At 43.4% G+C, this 13786-nt stretch overlaps 1 long non-coding RNA gene across 2 annotated transcripts in view; it reads left to right on the top strand.

The window, feature by feature from the left end:
* The window catches only part of LOC147726901 (uncharacterized), a 66942-nt gene that overhangs the window by 44223 nt on the left and 8933 nt on the right, over positions 1–13786 (top strand). Inside the window, exon 4 of one of the 2 annotated variants that reach the window (XR_015309297.1) lies at positions 9795–11984. The exons of the other annotated variant lie outside the window; for it this stretch is intronic. This is a non-coding gene — a long non-coding RNA (uncharacterized LOC147726901). Of the gene's footprint in view, positions 1–9794; positions 11985–13786 lie in introns of those variants that run through there. 2 annotated transcript variants of the gene reach the window in all.

Raw genomic sequence — 13786 nt, 5'->3', positions numbered from 1 at the left:
TTGGATTACAAATCTATAAGGAGGTGGTTTTCTATTATACACGTCACACCTGGCCACATGAACTATCACTGAATGAGTACATTAAGGATCCCGGGGGTGCAACGGCTGCTTGCGCACCCCACGCACTTTGATATTACAAAAGGGGCTGCATATGTTTGTGCGTCCCCTTCTGTGATACCAGTAGCGCTGGTGCATATAAAGTACCAGTGCTATCTTCAGTGAGGAGTTCCCTCATTGCATGGGGGTGTGCCCCATGCAAATGAGGCAATCCCTTTGCCCCTGCACGTGTGCCATATTACAGACTTTGGCGCAGAGGCAAAGAAACCCTCAGGAGGTGCATTGACAGTGAGCACTGTCACTGCGCCTCCTGAGAACAGCCCTCTACAGGAGGTAAAGGGGGTACTATGGACCCCCCCAGACATCCCCTTTAAAAGTGCAGACGGGTTGCCGCTTGCACAGTGAAAGCTCTGTATTTTACTCGAATGTGCTGCCCCCAGGGCAGCACGAGTTTGCAGCTGCCCTGGGGGTAGCACATTCCCCATAATGCGGCACACTTTCCTTCTTTGAGCCTGGCACAATGAAGGAAAATGCGACACATGTGAAATGCGGCCTTTAGAATATTTTATAACTACATGCATTGTGTCCTTGATCCTTTCACTATTATTGAAATCCCTTTGGGTTAGCTTCCACAGCATCAGTTTTTCAGCCTATGATGACTGATATTTTGAATGGGATCAAGGTAGTATCTGTTTTCCAAGATGATGTACTAATTCATGCACCAGGTAGGCAAATACACAATGCTATTCCGGAGGAATTCTTATGGAGATTTCAGTCAAAAGGTGTGGTGTTGCACAGGGATGAGTGTGTTTTCCTATCTGATTGTGTGGAGTGTTTAGGTCACCAAGCCAGCAGGAAAGGCAATGTACCCAAAATGAGACTAGTTGACAGCATTACTCAGACTAAACCATTGTAGATAAGGCTGGTTTAAAGTCGTTCTTGGGATTATGTGCATTTTATTAATGGTTTATCCTAAGTTTTGCATCAAAATAGAGACCTTTGTCTAGAATGCTCATGAAAGGTGTCAGTTTTGCGTGGGATGCTGAATGTCAAAAGGTGTTTGAAAGAGTGAAAGAACAACTTATTTCACCAAAGATATTGAGGTACAACGATCCAGAATTACAGTGTGTTTTGACTGTTGATGCCAGCAATGCTGGAGTTGGAGCAGTTTTGAGTCAAGAAGTTGATAGTGACAGTAGGGCTATTGGGTATGCGTCAAGGGTGTTAACGGGAGCTGAAAAACAGTACTCTGTTATTGAAAAGAAGCTGTTGGTGTGTTGGTTGGCAGTCATGAAATTCAGGAATTTTATCTGGGGTAGGAAGTTCAGGATTCGAACCGATTACAAACCCCTTATTTTTATTTTGTGTGGAAGAAATCCCAGGGGGTTTACTCCATGTATTGCATTGTTATCATCTAAGTTGCTGCAATTTGACTTTGAGCCAGAATACATCCCAGGTAGCAGGAATGGCTGTGCTGACTTAATGTCATGCTCTTCCGAATTCATCGGGACGTGCAATGATGGGGGTGGTGGGGATAGGGAAGAATACATTATAGCAGCAGTGGACATACCACAGTTGTGTGCTATTTCTGAAAAGGTAATGGCGGAAAGCTGTGGAGAATGATCCCTTTATGCTGACGGTCAAAAATTATGTGGAAAGTGGGTGGCCTAGAGAGATAGAAACCTCAGCTTTGCATTTAAAACTTATGTGAAGGTGGTAGAGGAATTGTCAGTTGAGGATGGTTTGTTGTTAAGAGCAGATAAGTTAGCACCATCTACTACATTGAGAAAAGCCATTGTCATTTGTGCACATGAAGAACCCTTAGGTGCAACTATGACAAAAAAAAATAGGTGAGGTTGTCTTTCTAGTGGTCTTCCATGGACAGGGAAATTGACAAGGTAGTAAAGGAGTGTGTGATCTGTTCCAAGTGTGACAAGTCCATGAAACTGCGCACACCTCTTTTGTGTCCTATAGAGTACCCTTCTGCACCATGGGAAAAGTTAGGCATTGACATTGTAGGACCGTTTAATTTTCTGGCACAGTCCTTCAGGTTTGGTTTAGTCATAATGGACTATTACACCAAGTGGCCGGAGGTGAAATTTGTTAGTGAGGTCACTTCTAGTGTAGCGGTGGACTTCCTCAACGATGTTTTTCTAAGAGAAGGATTCACTCTTTAAGGAAGACACTCTTGAGTCGAACAATAGAACTCAGTTTGTATCTAGAGAAGTAGAGATTTTTTCTTTTAAATGAGTAGTGTCAAATATTTAAAAAGCCCACTATATCATCCACAAGCAAATGGTTTAGTCGAGAGAATGAACAAGAGTCAGCATTGTAGCCTCCTTCCTACTGCTCAATGTTCTGTGCATGTAAGAGGACACACAATCAATGTTTTCAGTTAATTCATTAGTTTGTTTTGTTTTACTTCTTTTTTTTTTCCACGGCACTGAAAGCTGTCCTGCCAAACGATGACTGTTTCACTACTAGATGTCACATAATTTAAAATGTCTGCCACGCACACTGCGTAGCGTGACTCCTCTGAGATAAAGAGGCTGTACAACCAATGATTTCAGTTAATTACCTTGTGAGTTTTGTTTTACTTTTTTTTTGTAAACACCACCGAAATCTTTCTTGTCAAACAATGATAATTCACCACTAGATGTTGCACACTTTAAAATGTCCGCCATGTGCACTGCATAGCTTGACTCCACTGAGACACTGGACCGCACAGTAAAGAATTCCACAGAGTCTGTTCCCCTGTGTCTGAAGCCGACTCGTTGCGCAAAAAGGTTTTTATAACCCACCAAAATGGCTGCCACCGTTTGCCATCTTTGTACATCATCAGGAGTGCTGAAACGCAACTTCAAAAATGCATTTCATTATTCCGCTTCTCAGCTGCTCGCCTTCCCCGATCAGTCGGCTGCTGCAGTGCCGGTTACCCATCTGAAACCACTTCCTCCTTGTACTCCTCTCCGACGCTGTCAACCACCTATGGTACAATATCTCCTCACTTGGGGGCACATTATGATGGAGGATTTTCCGCATCCTCCGGGCCGGCGGAAGCCACCGCAGGCCCAGCGGATGCGGAAAATCCTCTGCGGACCGACCAAAGACCCACCGCCACATTAGGATGGCCGGTGGGTCCTGGTTTAGGTCCGCTGCTTTTCCGCTGTGGTTGGCTTACAACCACGGCAGAAAAGGCCTAATATGGTGGTGGTGTCTCTCAGACACCGCCAGCCATATTAGGATGTCTGAATTTCAATGCCTTTACACTGCGGCATGTCCGCCGTGCAAAGGCATACGGATTCTTGTTTGGGGGCCCGTTGCGGGCCCCCAGGGGTGCAGAGGGGGTGGTGGGTCACATGGGGGGGTACCTATGGTACCCCCCTGCATTTGCGTGCACAGAGCGGCGGCACCGCCGGGTGCCTGCCGCTTTGTGCATGCAAATGCACAGCTTTCATTTTTTACATTGCGCAATGTTAAAAATTGAGGATGTAATTGGACAGGAGGGAACTCTGCAGGCCAAGCAGAGGTTCCCTCCTCCTCTATGGTCACGGACAGACTCAAGTCCGTCCGCGATCATAATGACCCCCTTGATTTGGAGGTGAACCAATGACATTAGGAGGGTTCATGTAGGCAGTCCACTACTCATCACCAAAAAGACGTGTAGTAAGCACGTAAAGACGGTAAGTAGGTTTGACAAACTTCCACTTTATTCAGTCTCTGTTACAAGCCAACCGGGGGTCCCAATCAGGCAGCAACCGTCATTTCTCAAAAACCATACTCTCCATAGCGGGGCCCATAACACGCCACACAGCAGTGTTCTGATCCTCAACTATGTCATAAAAACTACACTTTTCCAAAAATAATACAATTTCATTTTTACTAACTACAGTAGTTTTGATCTCAATAATCATCTTATCATTTTCTTAAATGGAGTGATTCTCCTGCCATGCAAAACTCAAGAATTGTATTTTTAGTAAATATAATCAGATTTCGCCAAATATTATCTCTGCCATTGTCATTATGGTAGTAATTTGCATCATGTGTGCAGGAACCCATTCAAAGGAAGGTATTGCCAACCTGTGCTAAAGGAACTCGTCATATGGAAGTCACCGTGATGCGCTCTTGGTCTCCCTATATAACAGGCATGCTGTGATGTGCCAATGCCAACCCTAATGTCAACAATGGCATGACACTCCGGTGTCTCGCCTGATGAAGCCGATATGAAGATCCCTTTTAACATATATGCAAGTGAGTCTCATGTGTGTCTTCTTTCCCCAAAAGAAGGCACACAGAGCCTGATGTGCCATTTGATCCCATTACATGCCAGTCATGCCATTTTGTGACCCTGACCCCCTATGTGTCAGCAAATGAGAGGATGGGTTTCACATCTTTGGAAGTAGAGTTTCTGTGTTTAAAACAACACAGTGGCTTCTGACTTTTGAGTGCGTACAAAACATATATAATTAGAAAAGAATTAGATTACATATGCCAGCATAAGGAAACACATAATTGAGTGATTGTCAGCGGCAGCTAGGAAATCCTCCCTGTATATTTAGTGCTTAACATATCCAGAGTCTTTCTTATGCCTCTCAAGATGAAAGGGACAAGCTAGAGAACTCCAACAGTTTAGTTTATTTTCCTTTTGCCAATGCGGCATATTTATGTTGGGACAATTTGGGCCCCTTTTGCCTTTTCTATGGTTTTCGAAAAAATGTCCTAGACATGGCTGTGCTTACCGGGCAGTCTTTGCTGGACTCAGTGATTTCAAGATTTCTTTTCTTTTATTAGTTAGTTCTTTTTACTTTCTTAATGATTCTCTAGGGAGTCTTCCTCAAGGTTCTGCCACAGTCTCAACTTAACCATTATAAAAATGGGGTAACCCAAAACGGTTGTTGGACCTGGGTGATCAATATTATTAGAAAAAACAATGGCCCAACCCGAGATTGATTATTAGCTCAATAAATCATGTGCTCACAGTTAATCATTTCTCATGACTGAATGAGTATTAGAATTAATCTCCTCTTGTAGATTTAATCAATAGAATTTGTTAAACGAAAAAGCAACCACCTGAAAAAACTTGGTTTATTCAAAAAGGGAGTTTTAATAAATTACTCCAGCACAGCGAAAAGATAAATATATACATTTGTACATTATTCAAAAACGAGCGGTAAAAAGGAAGAGCAACTTGCTTCTAAAAGGGTGCCGGAAAAAGAGGGAAAAAAGTGGTTTAAAGAAAAAGGGTGTAAGCCTCAACAGAAAAGTGACATAGGGTTCGGGTAAATTGAAAAAACAAAGCTGCAACAATTCAGCTAATTATACAATAAGGCCACTGATTACTTATTACATTTTAAGCATTTATACAGTCTCAACTGGCATGTATAATGTTTGAAAAAACAGTGGTCCTATTTTTATGGAAAGGAGCGTCGACGTTTCGACCCGTCTTGGGGTACAGGGGTAACTGGGAACCTCGACCTGCGGGTCTTCCTCAGGACGTGTGTGACACAACCTTCATACCGTGGTTCTAAAGCTGTGGACCCAAAATTTCTTTTTAATGGGATGATCACGGTCCTCCTACACCTGGATGGACGTTAAAAGTATTTGACCACAGTCCAACTCCAATTTAGTGGTCGTGGGCGTTCCACACAATTAATCAAGTGGTGACACCAGGGGTAGTGGATACAGCTCACAGACAGGGCGTCGTCCGTTACTTTCAGTGTTCTTGTAGGGACATCACTTGTGGGGTGTTGTTTAATGAGACTCAGTCCTGGCGCCGAAAAATACTTATCGTATCCTTGGTTGGACGACCCTCGCTGGGATGTATTCTCATATGAGCGCTATCCAAAACGGCAAACTGAGGCGCGGGTAGTTTTTCCGCGTAGTTTTTCCGCTACCGGCGGCTTGACTGGTCCGATACACAGTCTCAACTTAGTCAGCTATCCGGATTGCCTGCCGGCTCTGACTGCTACTGGTTTCTCACTACCCAATATGTTTGTCACTCCCTTTTTCAGAATCTCCTGGAACAATGGATTGTACAGGCAGTTAGTCTCCTCCTTCTGCGAATCTACTGGAACGGGGAATAGTACAGGCGCAGATAACTATGTTTTCCTCTGGCTTTCATACACAGAGGCAGTTTGCAAAGCCAAAAAGAGATTTTGTTTGCAATTCTTGTTTAGCTGAATGATGAACGACTCTTTGTATATATAAGGACAAATAGGTGCCTAGAATATACTTGTTTTTAAGTGCATTTTCTGAAAATTACACTTCTTTGATGTGAGTCGCTGTGTGGTATTACCACAACCAATTTTTTTAATTGATGAGATATTGAAATAGTCCAGTATTGTGTCAAATCATTAAGCACAATAGTTTGCTGTATTTCATTGATAATTAATCTAGATATTTTCTCAGAAATTGGTATGGTAAACTAATAGCACAGGTTGTCTAATGAACCGTTTTGGAGCAACCAATGCTTTTTTAGTACATATTTTCAATTTCAGTGGCATGTTGCAATATACTTTTTCCTTAAATTATATGTAAATGACATCACTATTCCAGTCAGCATCACTATTTGCCCATTATTGTTATAGTCAGTCAAGTTTGAGCAGACTATCTGCTTTTTTGGGGCCGACCAATAAGTCATCCTTGTAACCATATGATGGAATATTTCTCGAGACTTCACCCAGGGCAGCGAGCCACCTTATTGTGCTGCGATCTGTGACAGGGAAAGGGGAGAAATGCACCATATTTAACATAATACGGAATATCCCTGCCTTTTTGCAGGGCTGGCGCACAATGTGCTGCCTATCGCCAACGTAGGAACTCTTGCACCATGGTGCAAGAGTGCCTGCGCTGTAAGCAGGATTGTTTTAGTGCAGGAAGTGACACCTTCTTGAACAAAAACAATCTTCTAAGGCACTTTCCTCTTTGTATGTGTGCTGCAGAAGGCTGCACACAAAAAAGAGGAAAAACTAGGAGAAATAAACATATAGCTCCTCGTTATGCCTCCTCTGGGAAGCTGCCGCATTTTGTCACATTCCCAGGTTTACCAGTAATGGTAAATGTAGCAATGCTTCAAAATCCATGCGTGTTACTTGGGAACACCCATCCACCACCCATGGAACCCCTCCCTCGGGCAGAGTAACGCAACACAGTGATTTGCTCTGCATTGCGTTACTCCAGATTTATTATGCCACTCAGGGCCACGCAAGGTGGTCCTGCATGGCTTGATAAATCATATTTGTAGTTGCTTTGTGCATGCACCCCATCACGTGGTGCAAAAGTGACGCAACTGCATGATAAAATGGCCAAAGATATTTCTTTCTAGAACTGAAGGGAATTATTAGCTGCTTTTGGCACCTAAAAAGTAGCCATCACCTTAGTGTATGATTCAGGTGCACGAGCAAACTTCATGGAGGAGGGCTGGTGGGTCCAAGCATTGTATCTAGATACAGTGTGCATGCATGTAGACTTGCCAGAGGGTGGTTTCGTGCTAGCACCAGCGCTCGCTCAGGTAGATATCTTCCCTGATTTTCCCAACCTCTGTAGATTGTCAGAGGAGGCTGGTGATTAGGTGGGAGAAGCAGAAGATGGCAGTTGTCAACAACATCTGAACCTCTGAACTCAGGGGTAACTGCTCTATAGGGGCCAAAAGCGCGGCGAGCCCCCACTATCACAGGTCACTTCTTGCATCTCATTTGATAAAATACTACAGCTTTAACATGTAACACAATTATCTCACAGATCATTTGCTTACATGTAAAAGCTGCAATATCACCTTGCCCCAGAAGAGGCTCCCCTGGGATGTATTGCGCATGTGTCAGGCGGGTCTGATACAGCCCGCCCTTTCACAGATGCAATACATTTCTTACATGCTGCACTAGCGTCATCCAGAGCAGCATGCCAGAGAATGGTGATTTGGGGCCTCTGAGTCATGCACTCTTTTGCACCATCAGAAGCCACGATATAGGAAAAAAGACAGCCTCCCGTCCTGTGCGAACTACTGATTGGGCATAAAGGTGTGAGTCTCGCTCTGGCTCCTTGTTTGTTTGATGTGAAAGTTGCGAATTGACATGCAGAGGAAACTGAATGTTGAAGTCTACCCCAGGTAAGTTTCCACGTTGTGTGCATGATTGAGAGCATGCTTCTGTTTATGTGCCTGTCTGCAAGCTTGTGCCAGTGTGTTTGTATGTGAGTGTACGACCTTTTATGTGTGTCCTATTGTTTTATACTTTCATGTGATAGCCCTATCACTTCCTAAATTGGCCAGCCGCCACTGTCCGAACTGGTAACTTCTGCTCCTGGGCCTCAGCGCAGACATGGAAAAGGACGAGTGGATCGTGTGCAGCTGTGTCGGGCCTAGGAAAGTGAGCTAGGATGGCGTTCAAAGAGAGCCGGTGTGCACATATTTGTACATTTGCGCTTGTTCATCTTCGTATCAGATTGTACGAGCACGTCGCTGAATATACAACTGGATGTTCATGTGTGCGATTGCAGTAGAGGGAGTGGGCTGATGATATGTGAAAGTATGGCCGGGGTGGGTGGTTCACCAGGCATAATTAGGCACAACCCACACCTCCATACCATTGTGAACATTCCTGATAACAGACTAGCCACCACTGGCCTACTAGTGACCCCTCCTAGTCATAATGTGGCCATCCATGGCATAATCATTGTCAATCAATGGCAATGGTATTCCTGAGGGAACTATGACGAGGAGTAGATGTCATGGCTTGAGTGTATACCGTTGTATTCCTTTTTGTCATTTTGGGTGGTACTTTTATCGCTTAGGGACCATCTATTATGTATAATTTAGGTTACCAGAGTCCCTTTAGAGAATCTGTAAAGCACACACTAGAAAATAAGTGCTTAATTGGCAGTGGGTTCGGTGTATGCATGCGTGCCTTTAGTCTGTCGTGAACATACATACCTATATTAAAATTCCCTTTGTGATCATGATACCTCTATGTATGCTCTTTATGAGCACCCCTTTAGAAATGAAATCCAGACCCAATGTCTTTGTCGAGGTGCTTCGCTAACAAGTGACATAAACCTACCATTACGCAGTCGACTGGATTCGAGCATTCATTGTATATGTGCACTCTATCCTCGACACCTATTCATGTACGTCTCGAGAAAACTCATTTTCACACCATTTCGTTAAAATCCTTCAATTGTACATCAAAGGAAATTGGATCATGGAAGTAAGTAAAGCGCAGAGTTTTAGATTTGGAGAAATTACAGCTCCACAACCTACGTCTTCATCTCTAGAGGCATTTCATTAATTTTATTGCAAGCTCCTGAGTGTAGCGATTAGTATCAAAACTGCCCTTGTGACTTCAAAGTCTCTGGTTGAAGGTGAAGGCAGAGTTTAAGTAGGTAATAATTCTGATAAAATGCTAATATTTGATAGAAGCCCCGTGACTGCGCCTTTCTGCGTTTTATCTTCCCAAGCAGGAAAGAAAGGAAAAAATAGACAAATATCAGCAGCCTTGAGTGCACCTTGTCTTACAAATTGTCCCTGTGTGGTTTTCTGCAAATGGACTGTGTCTTTGAAATGTGCAAGAGTAGAGTGCTTGAGGAAATGTATGAAAGGAATGGTCGTAATTACTTGTTCTTGGGAATCAGCGCTCTAAATATGAGAAATTACGCAATTGTATCTATTCTGCAGTTATGTGTTTTCAAAATGCTTCACAATATGTTTCCTAAATTACATGACGCAATCCTTTGTTTTCCAAAAGATTGTTACTGGATGGCTCCACTCCCTCCACATGGCTGACTCCTAGTAGCCAGCAGCGCTTGGAACCTCCACACCCATCGACCGCTCAAGCAACCTTGGCTTCATTCTTGACTACTCACGCTCTATGAACTCCAAAATCAATGCCGTATCATCCTCCTGATTCCACAAGCTCTGCCTGCTCCAGAAGATAATAAAATGGCTCCCCACCATGTCCAGGAGAACAGTCACCCAGGCACTCCTTAGCAGCAAGCTCGACTATGGCAACATACTCTATGCAGGCACCATCCAAAAACTCCAAAACAAATTGCAGTTCATTCAGAACCTCTTCTCCAGACTTATCCTAGACACCCCCCACCAAAGCCACCTCTCCGGTCACCAGAGAGACCTCCACTGGCACCCAATCAACAAAAGAATCACCTTCAAGCTCTTCATCCATGCCTACGAAGCCCTTCCCAACACATTTCACAATAAATATGTCAGCATGTCAGGCTTTATGCCTTTAACAGAACTTTCCATAGTAAACAGTTTGCCCCATTGTCTTGATCATTGGCACCATCATAACCAACACAGTACTACTGTGTTGATCATAAGTTTTGCAAAAGGTGAAATGTGCAATACTAGCACTTTGTTTTTGGTGGAAGAACACAACCTCAGTCCAATCAAATGGTATTGTCAAGGGAACCAACATATGGTTGAAGCATACGCACCTCTCTCAGTTCCACTCCTGAAAGCTCTTTTTTGTTGATCACATAAGATTTGGAAACAGCTTTGTTTTGTAGCAAGGCTTAAAAGCCACTGAAGGAAGACATGCAAAGTGCATTGGTATTCATTTAACGGTAAAATAACACTGGTGGGGAGCAAATGTTTCATTTGGAGGGCTCACTTTTGGCTCTACCCCACATAATGCAATCCCCAAATTCAAAAGACTTTGGGCTTAATTACAATGTCGGGCAGACTGCCACTGACAGGCCGTCGGTGGTGGTCTCCTCGACTGTCAGCCATTCAATCCGACCACCATGTTATGATGCAGTCGGTCAGACCCTTGTTGGACGGGGAACAGACCACTGCCTCTGACAGGTTCCACTGATCCCGACAGGGTGGCTGTCAGAATCGCAATCCGTAATGATGGTGGTGCTGAGGTAGGCACTGCCATCAGCATTACGATGTCCCTTTCCGACAGTTTTTTCATGGCGGTCCCACCGCCTTGAAAAGACTGTTGAAAATGGACTTTGGGAGCCCTAAACAGGGTCCCCGTCCCTAGGGCCACTGCAAAATGGCCCGAGGGCACATGTAGTGCCCACACCCACATCCTTGCTCTGTGTGCCATGCACCATGGTGCATGGCACACACTGCATGGATGTTCAAAAAGTGCTCTTTTACATTGTGGCTTGCACTGTGGCCCTTTTTTAGGGCTGCAGCACAAGCTGCTAAGTTAAAGAGCCCTATACCGACCACCAGCTCGGCTGGCGCATCATAAGTGGGCGGTCAGCCCACTGCCTGCTTGTCGGTGAGTCTCCTGACCGACGTAATAGCAGCGGCGGCGGTCCGACCTCCCCTTATCATAATAAGACCCTTAGCTACTGATGGCAGTATTCACAGAGAAAACAATGGGAACAAAATAAGGCACACACACATTTGTAAAAGTGAGTTATGCCTCTACTGCATGCAGAACATTTTCAGCATCTTATTTGTTACCGATGTGCTTTAGGCCCATACTGCGTGTCACAGTTTTACATCAGTTGACTTGTTGGATATTCATCATTTACAAAACAAATAAAATACAATTATTAGAAAGATCAATGAATTTAATCCACTATATTCCTAAATTCGAAAGGCCCATTAAAAACTTTTTACAATGTAAAATTTACATATTTGAATATTTGATATAAATTGAAACTTGTTGGGCCTTTTTTGCTGCTCTTGGCAGCAACAGCCCACCGGGGTATGGTTGCTGTCCAGATTTTCCATTTCTGTTCCAGTCCTTAGGGCAGATTATGTGTATCAAATGACTCGTTTTTATTTGTTGCTTTAATACATATCTAATCCGTAAAGGCGTACTGGATCATTTTTCTGTGAACAAACCACATGTAACTGCCAGTGTCAGTGCTGGCGTTTTTCTGTACTGTGAATATTATTCTGGGGTTTATCTAGCCTGAAAGAAACTACAAAAATAAAGTCGATTGACTCAACATGATCAATAGAGGGTAAGGGGCATCTTTCTTTCCGGGAGCATGCCAGGTGACTGCCAACGTCATAACGTCACTGTCCCAGGGTTTGCGTTGTTTGAGCAGCACTAGAACCACGTCTCCTTGGCTCACTGTCTCCCGGATGGCTCCAGTGTTGACAGAACGTTGTATAATCAGTCAGCCTCATAGCAGGTGCCAAGACAGGTGTACAAGAACGCATTTTATGTTTTATTTCGTGGCGCCAGCTTGCAATGAGCACACCCCATCCACTTCAGAGCCCCCTGTGCAATGCCGAAGCAGATGTCACAGTAACAGGTGCTTGCTAGCTAGTGACATCCAAGTGCCTGCTGCCTGGATGGATGGGTCCCAGGAAGCAAGACATCCCCGCTTTACGGTATACTACTACACGCTGTTAGGAATGGCGAGGACAGGTTAGAGTCGTGTTCTAAAAGGCATCTCTGGCGTACATGGAAGAGCACGTTGCACTACGGTATCTTTCAAATTAATGTATTCATTGCATAACAAAGCCTCATCCAATTCAAGTGACTTTACATTATGATTATAATGTGCGTAGGAAAGATAAATTCCGGATGAAAAAATACACATCATAGAAACCAACGCACACCTGCACACGCAGAAATCAGAAACACACACACACATACACAGTTTTTTTGAAGCAGCGCCAGATGGGGTTTCTACCATGCAACTCGTTGGTGCAAAGTCAAGTAAAAGCTGCACTCTAGTGGACCGTGAGACACCTTAGGCTGCACAATAATAACAGAGAGGAGTAGATTTGGAACCACGAATGTTTATTAGAAGATTAGCAGTTCTACCTTTAATTTATTTAAACTATTCAAATTAGTCATAAATCAGCAATCATCTTACAAAAGCTATGTTAGGTATACCTCAAAGCAATTCATATTAGCAAATACAAGTTATTTAAAGATTGCCACATGCAAATCAAATACGGTTTGGTTTCCCTGAAGGGAAAATCCCTAATGCTAAGCCGATGTCAGTAAGTAAAGCCTCTAAAAGGCTAAATATAATCTTCAATAAAATACTTTGAAATCAAATCAAGACTCACTTTAAAGAATGTGAGAGGATTTGCTCATGACCAACTCTTTGAGCAAGGGCAAAGACAGGCATCAAGTCGCAAAAGTATGGCAAGGGGCGTCTGATTTCAAGCTACTGTGAAACATCTGGCTCTAACTAGCACAGCAATGTACAAATGAAACATTCAATTTCTTCAGAAAACTGAAGCACTCCCATTGATCACAGTCACAATATTGTGATAAAAAATATGGTGTCAGAAATGTTGTTTACCACAATATCGTGCTTCTATACTTATAATGGCAAGTACCAAAATATGGGAAAAAATATCTTTAACACTAATATAGGTCAAAAATATAGAAAGATATTGATTTCTTAATGTAGAGTTCAAAGGGAACAACGTGTGCAACTACTGTGCATGCCTTTATTTCGCTTTGCTTTTAATACAACACATATCATTACCACGCATGCATATACAGCAAAAATTGTTACAATGAATATGGCTTTACCACGCATGCCTTTACCACAAACATCTAGTTGTAAAGGCATGTTGGCAGCGACATATGCGTAGTAAAAATGAACACAAGCACACTTAGGGCCAGATGTAGGAGAGAAAATACCGGTCGGTAACGGCCGATTTCGGCCGTTACCGACCGGTATTTAGGATTTGGCATCTAGGGGGCCTTAAAGTTACAGAATCGGTAAATTTACCGATTCAGTAAATTTACCGATTCTGTAAAATACCGAATCGGTAATT

This window comes from Lissotriton vulgaris, chromosome 3_1 (assembly GCF_964263255.1).
Source record: "Lissotriton vulgaris chromosome 3_1, aLisVul1.2, whole genome shotgun sequence".
NCBI lineage: Eukaryota > Metazoa > Chordata > Amphibia > Caudata > Salamandridae > Lissotriton > Lissotriton vulgaris.
The sequence above is the reverse complement of the archived record's forward strand: the minus strand, read 5'-3'. Positions and strand labels throughout refer to the sequence as shown.